Here is a 15,189-nt window from a genome sequence, read left to right on the forward strand (position 1 = left end):
AATTGATATTTATTTATTTAGACACCCTGGGTACTATCAGAAAATGTATCGTGATATCTCTTATGCTGGCCCGTAATCTAGGTTCGATTAAACACCACAATTGGTCATTTACAAATCAATAATGCTGAAAAGAAAGAAAGGCCCACAGGGCCTGCACACAATGTACCAAACATATGCAATCGATGGAACCAAATTAGTTAATAGATAGTTTATTACCTTATAATGTTAATAATCCCAAATTGCGACTTGCCTGCGTTTTTCTTTTACAGAATGTACAAAAATACACCCTCAAAATGGTTTCAATGTCTTGTTTACTGACTCCTTGCAATAAAAATTGTGAATGATGACTCTTTAGTGGTGGATGCTTTAACTTAACGACCACTTGAGTAACCTTTTGACAAGTCCTCACTTATGCGTACACTGTTTTACCCACAATTGGCCTCTTGAACCACCCTCTTCTAAACAAGGAACCTCTCACATCCACCAAGAATGACCGCAATCGTCCACCAAAAATGACCGCAATTAACCAAAAAGTCCTCTTTTTCGTCCTGTCCACGGTCGGATTTTAAAGGGTCCGTTAACTTGGCCCCCCCACTGAGAGATTTGATAGTCGTATTATTTTGAAATGAATGCACTCGTTATGCGCTCATATGCGCCACCGATGATAACTTTTGCGCCATTATCGTTTTTTAGAAATCCGAAAAAACATTTGGGGGGGGGGGCAAGTAAACGTAGCCCCCCCTCCAGTACGTATTTTGTCCCTTGTAACTAGGTCACCTGATACATTTGGTTATGCGCTCAATTGCGCCACTTGAATTAAAGCTAGCGCCTTTACGGTGAAGCCGTGGCAAATTTTCAAAAAGTGGGGAGGGGGGCAACTTAACGTTTTTAAAAGTTACTTTTTTTTTAACATCTTTTCATACGAAATTGTACTCTCAGCGTAAAAAGATATCTTTGCGCCATTATTGTTTTTTGGTTATCCTTAAATATATTTGGGGGGGGGGGCAAGTGAACGGAATCCCCCATAACGCATTTTGCTACCGGTATTTGTGCCACTTGATACATCTGGTTATGAGCTCAATTGCGCCACTTGAATTAAAGCTAGCGCCATTACGGTTAAGCCATAAAAAATTTATAAAAAGGGGGGGGGGGCTAACTTAACGTTTTCAAAAGTTACGTTTTTCAACATGTTTTTTCTACTACATCGTACCTTTCATCATGCGCTAAAATGCGCCGTAAACAAAAATCTTGGCGCCATTATAGTGTTTCAGAAACACTATACAGGGTGTTTTTTTGGGAGCTTTAGTTAAACGATTCTGAGAAAGTAAAATAGGTAGGTTTTTAAAAATTTGTATTTAGGAGTTACTCCGAAGGCCGAATCGATGTAAAATATTTTCAAAATGGACGCACTTCCGGAAATAACTTTTGAAAACGCTAAGTTAGACCCTCCACTTTTTAAAAATTTTTTATGGCTTAACCGTAATGGCGCTAGCTTTAATTCAAGTGGCGCAATTGAGCTCATAACCAGATGTATCAAGTGGCACAAATACCGGTAGCAAAATGCGTTATGGGGGATTCCGTTCACTTGGCCCCCCCCCAAATATATTTAAGGATAACCAAAAAACAATAATGGCGCAAAGATATCTTTTTACGGCGCATTTCAGCGCATACCTGAGAGTACAATTTCGTATGAAAAGATGTTAAAAAAAAGTAACTTTTAAAAACGTTAAGTTGGCCCCCCCACTTTTTGAAAATTTGTCACGGCTTAACCGTAATGGCGCTAGCTTTAATTCAAGTGGCGCAATTGAGCGCATAACCAAATGTATCAGGTGACCTAGTTACAAGGGACAAAATACGTACTGGGGGGAGGGGGCTATGTTCACTTGGCCCCCCCCCCCAAATGGTTTTTCGGATTTCTAAAAAACGATAATGGCGCAAGAGTTATTATCGGTGGCGCATATGAGCGCATAACGAGCGCATTCATTTCAAAATAATACGACTATGAAATCTCTCAGTGGGGGGGCCAAGTTAACGGACCCGATTTTAAAAGCACTTAATAAAGCAATTAATTTCCTATTTTCCAAACCTTTGTTATCGCAACTAACCATAAAAGCGATGATTTACACAAAACATGAGCAAATTTGAGTTTCATCCAAATTAACAATCACATTTACACGTAAAACTGAGATTCAAATTAAACAGGACGTTCTCGAAGGCGTGTCATATTTAAGGAAAGAATGCGTCCCATCCGTTTTAGCTTTTTATCGCAGGTGTCTAATCTCTTATCGACATGGTGGTGCCTGGTGGCGCCCCGATGTCTGGAATACCCGTTACAATAGCACGAAGACCTTTTTCTGGAAAAGTTGTATTACAATGATTCCAGAGAAGTTGCAGACTAGCAATATATACCAACAGTTCCAACTTATTATCAATCCGTACTTACAATCGTTGAACGCTAAACGGATATACTTATGTTTCTCTAACAATATCCGAATAACTAATTGACTTTCGTGTTTTCACCAGAATTCCTTTATAAAATCTTGCTTTCGTCTAGACGTGGCGTTTAATTAGTAGCGATTATCAATCACAAACACTTGACTAATTAATACGTCTAATTTTTTTGAATATTCAAGTATTTGTTTTATAGAAAGAAAGAAAGCTCCGTTTCGTTGCAAAATTATTATGAATTTAGTCTACTATCATGACGAATTCAGTGGCCCACTTCAACAATTTTACATGTCGGTACAACAATAATATGCTGATGAGCTAGAAAATTTTTTGTGTCTATACGAGACTGTTTTGAAAAAATTGTGTTAAATGTATTTATCTACGAGTAAAAAATTACACATTCACGGAATTTAAAGTTTCCAAATGTCAGTGTTGTGTTTATCTATGCTGCCAACTTAAAATTTGTCAACGTAAATGGTGTTGCCAACTTAAGACATATTAATTCTAAAGTTTCTTGTAGTTTTTGATAATTACTTTTTAATTAAATTAAAGCCCCGAAATAGAAAAAAATAGTATGAAAAACACGTGTTACAATGCTTTATTGTATTACTCCTATCTTGTGGACACTGGTGGCTCCGCTTCGCTACGCCACTCGTGCCACAAGATAGTCGTATTACAATAGGTCGCATTGTAACACTTGTCTTCCAATATACTATTTTACAACAGTTTTACATAACTAGTGATGCATTAAAAAGTTTAGTTTAAAATAAAACTGTATTAACTGGAAGATGTTTAGTTCAAGTGTAATAAATTTTTTTAATTTTCCAAATATTTTTCACTCTGCCACCTTCAAACCACTCTGTTGAGAGGGAAAACACATTCTTATAGTTTGATTTAGAATCTGAAAAAAAATGTGTAGAATTGGGCAACTACTTCAAAAAGTTAAATTTAAATTACTTATAGAATGTGGCCTGTAGAATCCATAATTTCAAACAGTTCCAAGATTGGGCTACTAGATCAAAAGTTACAGCCCTTTGAATTTTCTTTCGAAATAGGTTTCTAGTCTTTAACCTTTGATTGAGACGTCTAATCGAAAAAGTACGAATCGTTTTGGATTCTACGCACCAAAATTAATACGAAAAAGTGTTTTCCCGAGAAATTTTGGTGTAGTCGATTTTTGGTTAAAAAGGAAGGTTATACTATGCCTTTTTTTTCGCCTGAAAAAAAAAATTGTCTCAGATCGGCCGGAAAAAAAAATTTCTTATAGAATGTGGCCTGTAGAATCCATAATTTCAAACAATTCCAAGATTGGGCTACTAGATCAAAAGTTACAGCCCTTTGAAATTTCTTACGAAATTGGTTTCTAGTCTGTAACTTTTGATTGAGACGTCTAATCGAAAAAGTACGAATCGTTTTGGATTCTACGCACCAAAATTCACGTTCACACGTTCAATATGAAAAAGTGTTTTCCCGAGAAATTTTGGTGTAGTCGATTTTTGGTAAAAAAGGAAGGCCGAAAAAAAAATTTTCTAGCCTCCTTCCTTCTTTTTTATTAGGGACAGGTAATGGTGCACCGAGCCGAGACACATTTAATTTCTGAAAATGATACCCACCTACGAAAAATATAACAAAAAAGGAAGGCTTAAACGCGGAGCATATCAAGGGCTTAAATTCATCAAAGTTTTGATAGCTTGTCTTGAAAGACGAGCGAACAGCATCAAAGTTAATGATTCCTAAAGCTGAAATATCATATTACATGGGGACGACGACGACGTTTATTTATTATAACTTAGTAAATGCGGTGCGGTAGTCGCGATACAAAAAATAATGACAGTAAATACGCGTTAACAAAACGTCTGGTGAGTTGAGTTATTAGAACGTCTGTTTACTTTTTAATGATAGATAACGCAGATGGATGTTATTAATAAGAGTCTCAACTACACACTCACGAATTTTTCTCTTATGAAATGGTTTAGTCTATGAAGTTACAGCTGGGGCTTAAACGTGTAACGTCATTTTTCACTTCACTTGTTAGTCTTTATCCAATGTCTTTTTAACACAATCGACGTTAGTTTTCGTCTCGCCTCAGTTTTAATGAAAAATTAATATTTTGCAAAAGGTTTTAATTGGATACTATTCTTTAAAATTGCAACACAATCAAAGATGACTACCTGTTGTCGTTTCATTTATCCAATTTCTCCCATGCGGGTTTTCTATTGGTGATTAGGGCACGCTAGTCGAGGTCGTTGTGTTCAGAAACTAAGTTCTTTTTTGATTTTTCCAGAGGATGAGACTGACATAGTGAAAGAAGTGCGAGAATCGGCAATCGAAGAGTATTTCGCGAGCGATCACGTAAGAAATTGGTGCGCAAGCGATTTATTTCGGATAGTTGCAAAGATTTGTGGTTAAAACTCAAGAGCCATCAGGTACAATTCGTTTGTGCAAGTTTGTAGTAGTAGCTGTAGTTTTACCAGCTACATTTTGAGTGAAGAATTATCTAAACAAGTACGTTGTTATTTTTCAATTGTATCTTAAAGAAACGTTTAATTGAAGTCGGATTTTAGATACCTGCCAGGTTAATTGCTAAAACGGGAGGTTAGTCTAATTCGTAGGAAGGCTGTCTATTTTCGAGCGATAAAAATCCTACGCAAATACACGATTTTGAACTGTAGAAGTTCTTGCCAAACAAAAACGTGATTGACATTCTAACTCATTGTGATAAACCAAGAAGTTTCTTTTGGAATCGCTAATAGTAACGGCTGGTTCTGGTTTGTCGAACACCCTGTATTAGTTTGCTGTTTTGAAAGATCAAGTAGTCACCAATCACGTTACGTGCCGAATAACACATCCCAAATTTACTCAAGTAATTTGGACTTTCTTTGTATAAATTTCATCGGAACAGCCGATCGGGCCCGTCGCAATTACGAAAATTGGGTTAGCTGCGAGAAAAGGATGTCCATTTTCACTTTGTCAATTTAGTTGCTTTTTCGGTTATTTAATGCGATTAGTTACTTGATGTAAAAGGGTCTTAAACGTAAGAAAAAAAAAAACAAAAACATCCCATTCTGACAGTTTCGGTGACGTGACCATTGTACGTTGTGTTTTTTGTGCGATTCGAGGGCATTCTCCGTCTTTTCATCATTTAACGCCTTTATCTTGAAAACGCGCAAAGAAATACGAGGAAAACAATGAGAGATATCGCATAGGCCATTTTGATACTTTTCATATGTTTTCGCAGCTGTCACAACAACGGGAGGTTTGTACAATGGCTCGCGAAGAGGTTTCCACTAAAAACGCATTTTCATTTTTAGGAAGTGTTAAATTACGAGAACATTTCGCCAATGAGCTATGCTAACTGAGTACTCTTGTCGCAACTGTAACGGTATGACACTGGAAAAGAAGCTCGTTAACGTTGGTCCGTACAGATTCACCGGAAAACGACTTGGAAAGGGCAATTTTGCTAAAGTGGACGAAGCTATTCATAATCTTCTCAATGTTAAGGTAAGCTAATTCCATCCAATTTACTTAAGCTAATTCAAGTGATTTAGTTCAATCGTACATAAACACCTTAGCAACTGAAAACGCTTTCGCGCATAGGTAACGTTTCGAGTGAGTCGATAAAGGCAATTCCTTGTTCACACGTTTATTAAATATTTCAGAGGGTAGGTATTGTAGAAGTTTGGAGAATTGCTGAATCACTTGTAGGTACAATTACATTCTTTCACCCTGACTGGCATGTATGTGTAACCCCTATAAATATTTCCTTGAACATGATTCACCTTTTTCACGAAGTCAGACATTGCTAACGCTAGGTACGTTTTATTTATGAATTAACTTGATCAAATTTGTATTAAATATTAATTAGATTAATAATTTCATGTCACTTTCCCTCATCGCAATGTTTGCTATTTGGTACCCATTTAGTGACCCTGCAAGTGACTGATATTGAGATTGCGTCCAGGACTCATGTCATTTGGGGTGTGATCAAGGTAGAACGAATAGGTAACTCTAGGTTTGAGGGAAAAACCCCTGTCTAGAATCAGAATCCTTATGTAGCACATTTTCAAGGATGCAAACGAAAGATTTTCTAAGGTCTACTTGTCTTCTTTGTGATCATTTACTACGACCTCAGACCTTCCTCAAGGATAGTGTTAATACTTATAGTGTAAAGAGGCAACCCCCCGTGTACTTCATGAAAATAGTTTTCAACAGTCAATATTATCATTAAGAAATACCCGGTGTCCTAACGAAAATTAGTAAGCCAATTTGAGATCTATAATTTTAAAGGGGGTTTCAAATTAGACTATTGTAAAAATTTAATGTTACAAACCAGAAAGTAACAAAAAGCGATCGATAGATTTTATTCAGTAATATCTTTAAGGGCTCTATTATAACTTTCTTATACTTTGGGGGTAGATTTCACCCTGTCAGACGGGCAGTAAGTCAATTTGTTGAAGGTACTTATTGCCAATGCCAGGGTCAATGTGAATGGCCCAATAAATGTGAAACCAAGTGCTATAAATACATAGCTTCTAACAAGGGGCCGCTTTGTCGTTTCAAAAATTTGTTTTTGAATTTGTATTTTATTATTAGGAAAATTTACACATATATCGCTTCATAGCGAACATGAGCAAAAGTAGTTCTGACGATACAAAGCAGGTTTCGTTCCGTTTTGTTTAAAGCCGAACACGTGACTAAAATCCAGGTTTACTATCCGTTTAAAAAGTCTTTCAGAAAATAGGTCTCGGGCAGATTTAAATAGTGAGAGAAGTGGAAGGGCGAGTATTTTAAGCTGATTTTCGCGTACTACCGTAATGGGCTATTACATAATAAAGGGTTGAAACTCCCCTTCGTTTAATAACGAGGCTTTGAAATCTTGAACTAAAACTGTAGCCCAAGCCCAAATCTTTCCAAAATGTTAACTGTTTTGTGTGAATTCTTAATGCAAACCTCTTCTGCCATCTGAAACTTAACTACAAAATTTCTTTATTTGTTGCTTGTCAGTAAAATAAACACCGAACGACCAATTAACTATACGTTGTGTTACATTTAAGTATGTAAAAAAGTTATGTGGTAGAAGAGATCAAAACAAGCACTTTTTCCAAGTAAACCAAGGGTCCAACGTGTGTTTCGTATAGGAAGCCACTCTCTGAAAAAAGTGGCGAAATTTGCATTTCTTCTTTAATTTTTACCACCTGCACGTTAGTATTGTTAGTTTTGAAGCACCAGGAATCCGAATCAAACAAAATGTCGATGATGTCGAACGGTCTGTACTCTCATTTCTGGCTAAACGGCTGAACCGATTTAAACCAAATTTGGTACATACAGTGTGTCCCAGATCGGGTGGGATTGCATGGGTAACTTTGTTATTATTAAGGATAGAGAATTGGTTAAATGGGCAATGTTTTGCAGTTTTAGATGCTTATTTAAAATTTCCTTTTGGAAATTCAAAATGTCGCATAGGTTCGACGTAAATTGAAAAAAACTAAAATTGGCCATTTCCTTGAATGTCTTATATCATCGAAAGTATAAGAGATATAAAAAAAAGTTTTATATAAAAGTTACTGTCTTTGATACGTTTAATTTAGAATTGATGTCAAAAAAAATTCCAACTTCCTAAAGTTAAAGGGGCGCTATATGGGATTTTTAGATTACTTGATAGATTTTTTAATTCTCTTTTCAACGAGCCATCATAACATAAGATTGAAAATAAGATACCAGTTATATCAACGGTTTTTATATTTAATTAAGTAGGCTGTGATGAATTAAAAAAAACAAAACAAAATCTATTCGAGGCAACAAAACAATGAAAATAATTACATCAGATGTTTAAAAAAATCAGGGACGCACTCATGAGAGGGGGGGTTTGGGCATTACAACTCCCTCCAAAATTTTATATAAGCATTAGGTCTAGAAAAATTTGATTTTTATAACATCACTTATTGACTTATTATCCATACTTACATACCTACAAATGGTGGTATAACTACAAACTATCCCCTCAAAAAAAGTCATGCCATTATCCAGTTAAAGACATTTCAAGACACTTCGCTTTATTTTACACAATGTATTACCATTGATGCATTGTCCCAGGTCAGATTTTGTAGGTGGTTTATCCGCAAGAATATCGAAACTAACAGTTTTACCAGTCCGAGCATATGGACAGATGAATCTTATTCTTCTAGCTGCGAAGTGTCCAATCGACATTATGAACACTACTCGTCACAGGAAAACCTACATGTTGTAGTTTCACACCAAAATCAAGTAATATTTTTTTTAATTAATGTATTTTATGGCATAATGGGAAGTCATGTAGTTGGACCGGTAATCTTCGATGGATCTTTAACTGCTCACCATTATTTACAAATTCTCCAATAAACTTCCTTAAAGGATTTTTCTCGACAACGTATGTTTCGAAGAAAGGGTTGGTTTATGCTACCTACCACCAAACTGGCTGCTCAGGTCACAATTCACGAATTATGTACAGTACATTAAATTATAAAAGTAAGTACTTAAAGTGGAAGTAGCTACCACTACAATAATAATAATAATCATAAATGGCAACACGTTGCCTAAACTAAACTGTCTTGAAGTGTGTTTCACTAATAATGGCCAGTATTTTAAACATCTGGTGTAATTATTTTCATTGTTTTGTTGCCTCCAATAGATTTTGTTTTGTTTTTTTTTTATTTGTCACAGACTACTTGATTAAAATACAAAAACCGTTAATATAACTGGTAACTTATTTTCAATCTTATGTTATAATAGCTCGTTGAAAAGAGAATTTAAAAATCTATCAAGTAATCTAAAAATCCAATATGGCGCCCATTTAACTTTAGGAAGTTGGTAAATGTTCCTCAAAAGTGGCCATCTTAAATTTCTTTTTGACATCAATTCTAAATTAAGCGTATCAAAGACAGTCACTTTTATATAAAACTTTTTTTTATATCTCTTATACTTTCGATGATATAACACATTAAAGGAAATGACCAATTTTAGTGGCAGGTGGCAGGTTTTGAATCGGTTTTTGGGTATGCTCATTCCGATTTCCAAATTTTTTTTCAAAATTCCTACCACGAAAGCACCCGAATAAGAGTTCGAAAAAATTCCACTGCAATTCTTGGTCGGACAAAATGGGGAGAATTCCACGGAATTCTACAATAAATAAAAATTTTTTATACATACAATGGCATACGGGGAGAGTTTACAGCCAATTAATCGGTGCATTTACTCGTAACAAAACCTAGTCAGTAAAATGAGCGAAATTAATATCAACACAGCGGGACATTGGTTTTTTATTCTTTTGCATAATCACGATCTCAAGTTTCGATTCGCGGTTCATATGAACTTTTCTTCCGCTAAACTTTGCATTCATCACGAAGATAACGTTACTAGGGTTGTTTTTAGGAATTTGTATAAGGAATTTTGTCATTTTAATATTCCTAAAGGAATTGACCTATGAGAACCATTTATGAATAAGAAAAGTAAGAAGCTTGTAGTCTAAACGCTGGTTACAGAAAAATGTTAGTTATCGTTACATGGGTGATTTTTTTTGTGCAAAGTATCCTGATACGTAGTCAAGTAGAAATCGTTGTATCTGCCAGCGAGATCCCGTGGCCTTATGGCTTAGAGGGGCGAGCAAATATGTAAGATTTTGATAAAACTTTCTTTCCGACTATTATTTACACAAGGTCAGGGAAGTGGCACATTTCAGCCGAGGAAATATTGAAGAGTATTTTAATTTCCGAGTAAAGTAGTGTCACACTGACGAGTTTTGTATTAAATTTTACCTAAAATCGTATTTTAATATAAAATTTCAATTTTCATATAGAACTTTTGATTAATGTCAATCTGTCAGTGATGACAGGAGTCATTATAGACATTTGGAAATGTCACAAATGCGGCCGGTAAAGTGACAAGCGGCAGGAAACGTAGTCTGCCCTGCCTCTGTCATGGCAACTAAAATTTTCTGACAGGAAGTAGACATGAAAATAACTATTTCAGGACGATTTTGGGTAAAGTTAATTTTCATTTTTATATTTTTAATAATTTAGTAACGGTACGACGCCAAGTTGTGTAGATTTGGTATTGGAAGTATCGGAACTGACGAAGATATTATCGAAAGTAATTTTTATGGAAATTTATTGATTAATTAATTTTAAATAGACGTTTCTAATAGATTTTTAATTGAAGAGTAACTTTGACATTTTTCCATTACCACTCATCCACTCATGTCGTCAATTGGGTCCAACCACAATATAGGATTATTTTTGGTGTAACTTTTCTGCCTTAATAATACCGCAGCGTTTAATTATAAACGTGGTAAAGTAACAACTTTTAGTGGAGCCTGACGAGACGTGACTTTGAACATAATGGATTTGCAGAAATGTTTCCAGATTCCCGAAACCTTTCCAAATATTTTGAGGGCATCCGAGCGATAAAGGGGAGGTGCTAGGTGCATTTATTCGACGCCTTTAGTCTATGCTTCTCTTAATTAATCAGAATTAATTTTCTGAGAGGAGCTTACGGGTGCATTATGATCAAATTATGTCAAATTTCCGCTTTTAACTTCAAAGGATTCACTCGTTCGCCTTTAATTAGTTTGTCTTATCAGCGTCATAAAACTTCTTCAAAGTCTCTCTATTTTTAATTATTCACGTCCATTTTCTGAAAACTTACACGAACAGATTTGTTTGTATATTGCTCAGTAGCGATTTTTTTTACTCCAATGAAGGCACTAAAAGTTGTGTTTTTGTATCATATTTTCAAGGATGGAATATTGTTTACATCTAACGGCCTGAAAATTAAATTTTTTTCACATTCCGTTACATGGATGATATAACTTTCGAAGCAATAAAATAGTTCGTCTGAAAATCCGATGAAGTATAACAGACATTATCCAGCTCGTCGCTATTCGATATTGTACTTTTTTTGAAGTATCATAAAAGTTAGACGTAATGCGTGAAAATAAAATTTATTTATTTTATAAATACGTTTCGAAAATTATGTCTATATTTTCGGATTAAGTGAATCTGAATTGATTTCCGTAATCGCTACATTTCCATTTCAGTACATGTTCAATCCGTGATGATAATTTTGAACTTTATTAATTTATACGTTGCTGTTAATTTGAATTATAATCAAATATTGTGAGTCCATTCCATTGTGGTAGTACATTCATCGGATGAGGATTTGGAAATTGTTTCAATTCTCAGAGAGTATTTGCTATTTGATCGAGCTTTCAGGCGTCTTGAAATCCAGATACACACGTAATTTGCTAATGGGATCATATCTCATGGAATAAACAGCTCGTAAACCGCGAAGAGCTATATGAAACGGTTGGGACCCATCAATCCGGTCGCTTTCTGATCGATCACCCTTTAGGTTTTCTTGAGTTACTTGTGACGGGGGCGCTTATTGTTGCGCGATTGCGGTAGTAAAATTCTCGGGGCGTCTCTTCGTTTCATTAGATTACCCACGGGAGCATCTGATTTATCGGACCAAATTAAATCTTTATACCGTATCGTTCAGGAGGACGTAAAGCTGGGTTATAGACTATGCTAATCAGAATTTCGTTACGCAACATTGGACCGAGTCGCTACACTTACCGACACCAGTTACTGTTAACGGAATAAGCAATCGCCCATCAACATTTATGGACGCGTCGCCGCATTATTCGCCTGGGAAATGATGGCACGTAGTTCGTCAATGTATAAATGGAGTTAGTGACTGGGAGAAGCGCAACGGTTTTATTATCGATGCTATATTCCACTCAGAACGTTTCCTCCATAAGGGTTGCATTTATGGTAGCAATACTATTCTGGGTTTAAGTTCCAAATGCTTAGTTACCGAAAGCGGAAACAATAACACTAAGAGCCACAATAAAACCTTATTGTAACGAACGCGTTTCTGCACAAAGCTGCCATCATCAGCAAAGAACCAGAAGAGAAAGTAAGTAGAAGACCCTATGTTCGTTCTGGATCAGGAAGTGACGTCACACCAATTCATTAGTCACTAAATCTGCCATCTTAGATCGGTCGCCATTTTATTAGTCACTAAATCCTCCATTTGGATCAGTCGCCATTTTATTAGTCTCTAATCCTGCCATTTTGTTGGGCGCCATTTTATTAGTCAATAAAACCGCCATATTGGATCGGTCGCCATTTTATTAGTCACTAAATCTGTCAATTTGGATCGGTCGCCATTTTATTAGTCTCTAATCCCTCCATTTTGTTGGGTGCCATCTTGGATCGCTAGCCCTTTTATTAGTTACTAAATCTGTCATTTTGGACCGCCTGTCTGTCTGCCTCTCTCGCTCCATCCGCCATTTTGGATGTTATTTTGGACCCGCGTCATTGATCATGTGATTGCTATATAAAAAAATTTATGTGCGTTGGGAATAGAATCCACGCTACCTGAAATAAAAAGCTAGCGCGTAGCCAAATGAGCCACGCAGACTTTGAGAGATTATACAGTGTGTCCCAGATCGGGTGGGATTGCATGGGTAACTTTGTTATTATTAAGGATAAAGAATTGGCTAAATGGGCAATGTTTTGCAGTTTTAGATGCTTATTTAAAATTTCCTTTTGGAAATTCAAAATGTCGCATAGGTTCGACGTAAATTCAAAAAAACTAAAATTGGTCATTTCCTTGAATGTCTTATATAATCGAAAGTATAAGAGATATAAAAAAAGTTTTATATAAAAGTTACTGTCTTTGATACGTTTAATTTAGAATTGATGTCAAAAAAAATTCAAGATGGCTACTTTTGAGGAACATTTACCAACTTCCTAAAGTTAAATAGGCGCCATATGGGATTTTTAGATTACTTGATAGATTTTTTAATTCTCTTTTCAACGAGCCATCATAACATAAGATTGAAAATAAGATACCAGTTATATCAACGGTTTTTATATTTTAATCAAGTAGGCTGTGATGAATTAAAAAAAAACAAAACAAAATCTATTCGAGGCAACAAAACAATGAAAATAATTACATCAGATGTTTAAAAAAATCAGGGACGCACTCATGAGAGCGGGGTTTGGGCATTACAACTCCCTCCAAAATTTTATATAAGCGGTCTAGAAAAATTGGATTTTTATAACACCACTTATTGACTTATTATCCATACTTACATACCTACAAATGGTGGTATAACTACAAACTATCTCCTCGAAAAAAGTCATGCCATTATCCAGTTAAAGACATTTCATGACACTTACGCTTTATTTTACACAATGAATTACCATTCATGCATTGTCCCAGGTCACATTTTGTAGGTGGTTTATCCGCAAGAATATTGAAACTAACAGTTTTACCAGTCCGAGTATATGGACAGATAAATCTTATTTTTCTAACTGCGAAGTGTATCGACATTATGAACACTACTCGTCACAGGAAAACCTACATGTTGTAGTTTCACACCAAAATCAAGTAATATTTTTTTTAATTAATGTATTTTATGGCATAATGGGAAGTCATGTAATTGGACCGGTAATCTTCGATGGGTCTTTAACTGCTCACCATTATTTACAAATTCTCCAATAAACTTCCTTAAAGGATTTTTCTCGACAACGTATGTTTCGAAGAAAGGGTTGGTTTATGCTACCTACCACCAAACTGGCTGCTCAGGTCACAATTCACGAATTATGTACAGTACATTAAATTATAAAAGTAAGTACTTAAAGTGGAAGTAGCTACCACTACAATAATAATAATAATCATAAATGGCAACACGTTGCCTAAACTAAACTGTCTTGAAGTGTGTTTCACTAATAATGGCCAGTATTTTAAACATCTGGTGTAATTATTTTCATTGTTTTGTTGCCTCCAATAGATTTTGTTTTGTTTTTTTTTATTTGTCACAGACTACTTGATTAAAATACAAAAACCGTTAATATAACTGGTAACTTATTTTCAATCTTATGTTATAATAGCTCGTTGAAAAGAGAATTTAAAAATCTATCAAGTAATCTAAAAATCCAATATGGCGCCCATTTAACTTTAGGAAGTTGCTAAATGTTCCTCAAAAGTGGTCATCTTAAATTTTTTTTTAACATCAATTCTAAATTAAGCGTATCAAAGACAGTCACTTTTATATAAAACTTTTTTTTATATCTCTTATACTTTCGATGATATAAGACATTCAAGGAAATGACCAATTTTAGTTTTTTTGAATTTACGTCGAACCTATGCGACATTTTGAATTTGCATAAGGAAATTTTAAATAAGCATCCAAAACTGCAAAACATTGCCCATTTAACCAATTCTCTATCTTTAATAATAACAAAGTTACCCATGCAATCCCAACCGATTTGGGACACACTGTATAGTTAGAGGAAGTTAATGAAAAAACAGATGCCGTGACATGTATGGGGCCCAAGTCTAAATATGAAAATATCCTTACCTAGATTAAGGTTCGCAATCCCAATTCACGTTAAGATTAATTAATTAACTTAATGTCTCATGAATTTCATAAGATTTCCACACCTTTCGCAAAATTATTACCTGCCATGCTCACGACCAATGCAAAATGTGACATTTCTTCAATCCCAATATCCCATAATGGTACCAACTCACCTTTATTCACGCCCTGAAGGCGCATTCACTCAGACACTCCTATGGGTACATTCAACGAGAAATGGAACGTGACAAGGTCCCTGGTCTGAATCTGGGTTCGGGCATGGATATTTGTAACTGTATCGTGGGCTGGACTGCCTTGACTGAAATCCTGGCCACTTA

This window comes from Photinus pyralis, unplaced genomic scaffold (assembly GCF_008802855.1).
Source record: "Photinus pyralis isolate 1611_PpyrPB1 unplaced genomic scaffold, Ppyr1.3 Ppyr1.4_unclustered_Scaffold6317, whole genome shotgun sequence".
NCBI lineage: Eukaryota > Metazoa > Arthropoda > Insecta > Coleoptera > Lampyridae > Photinus > Photinus pyralis.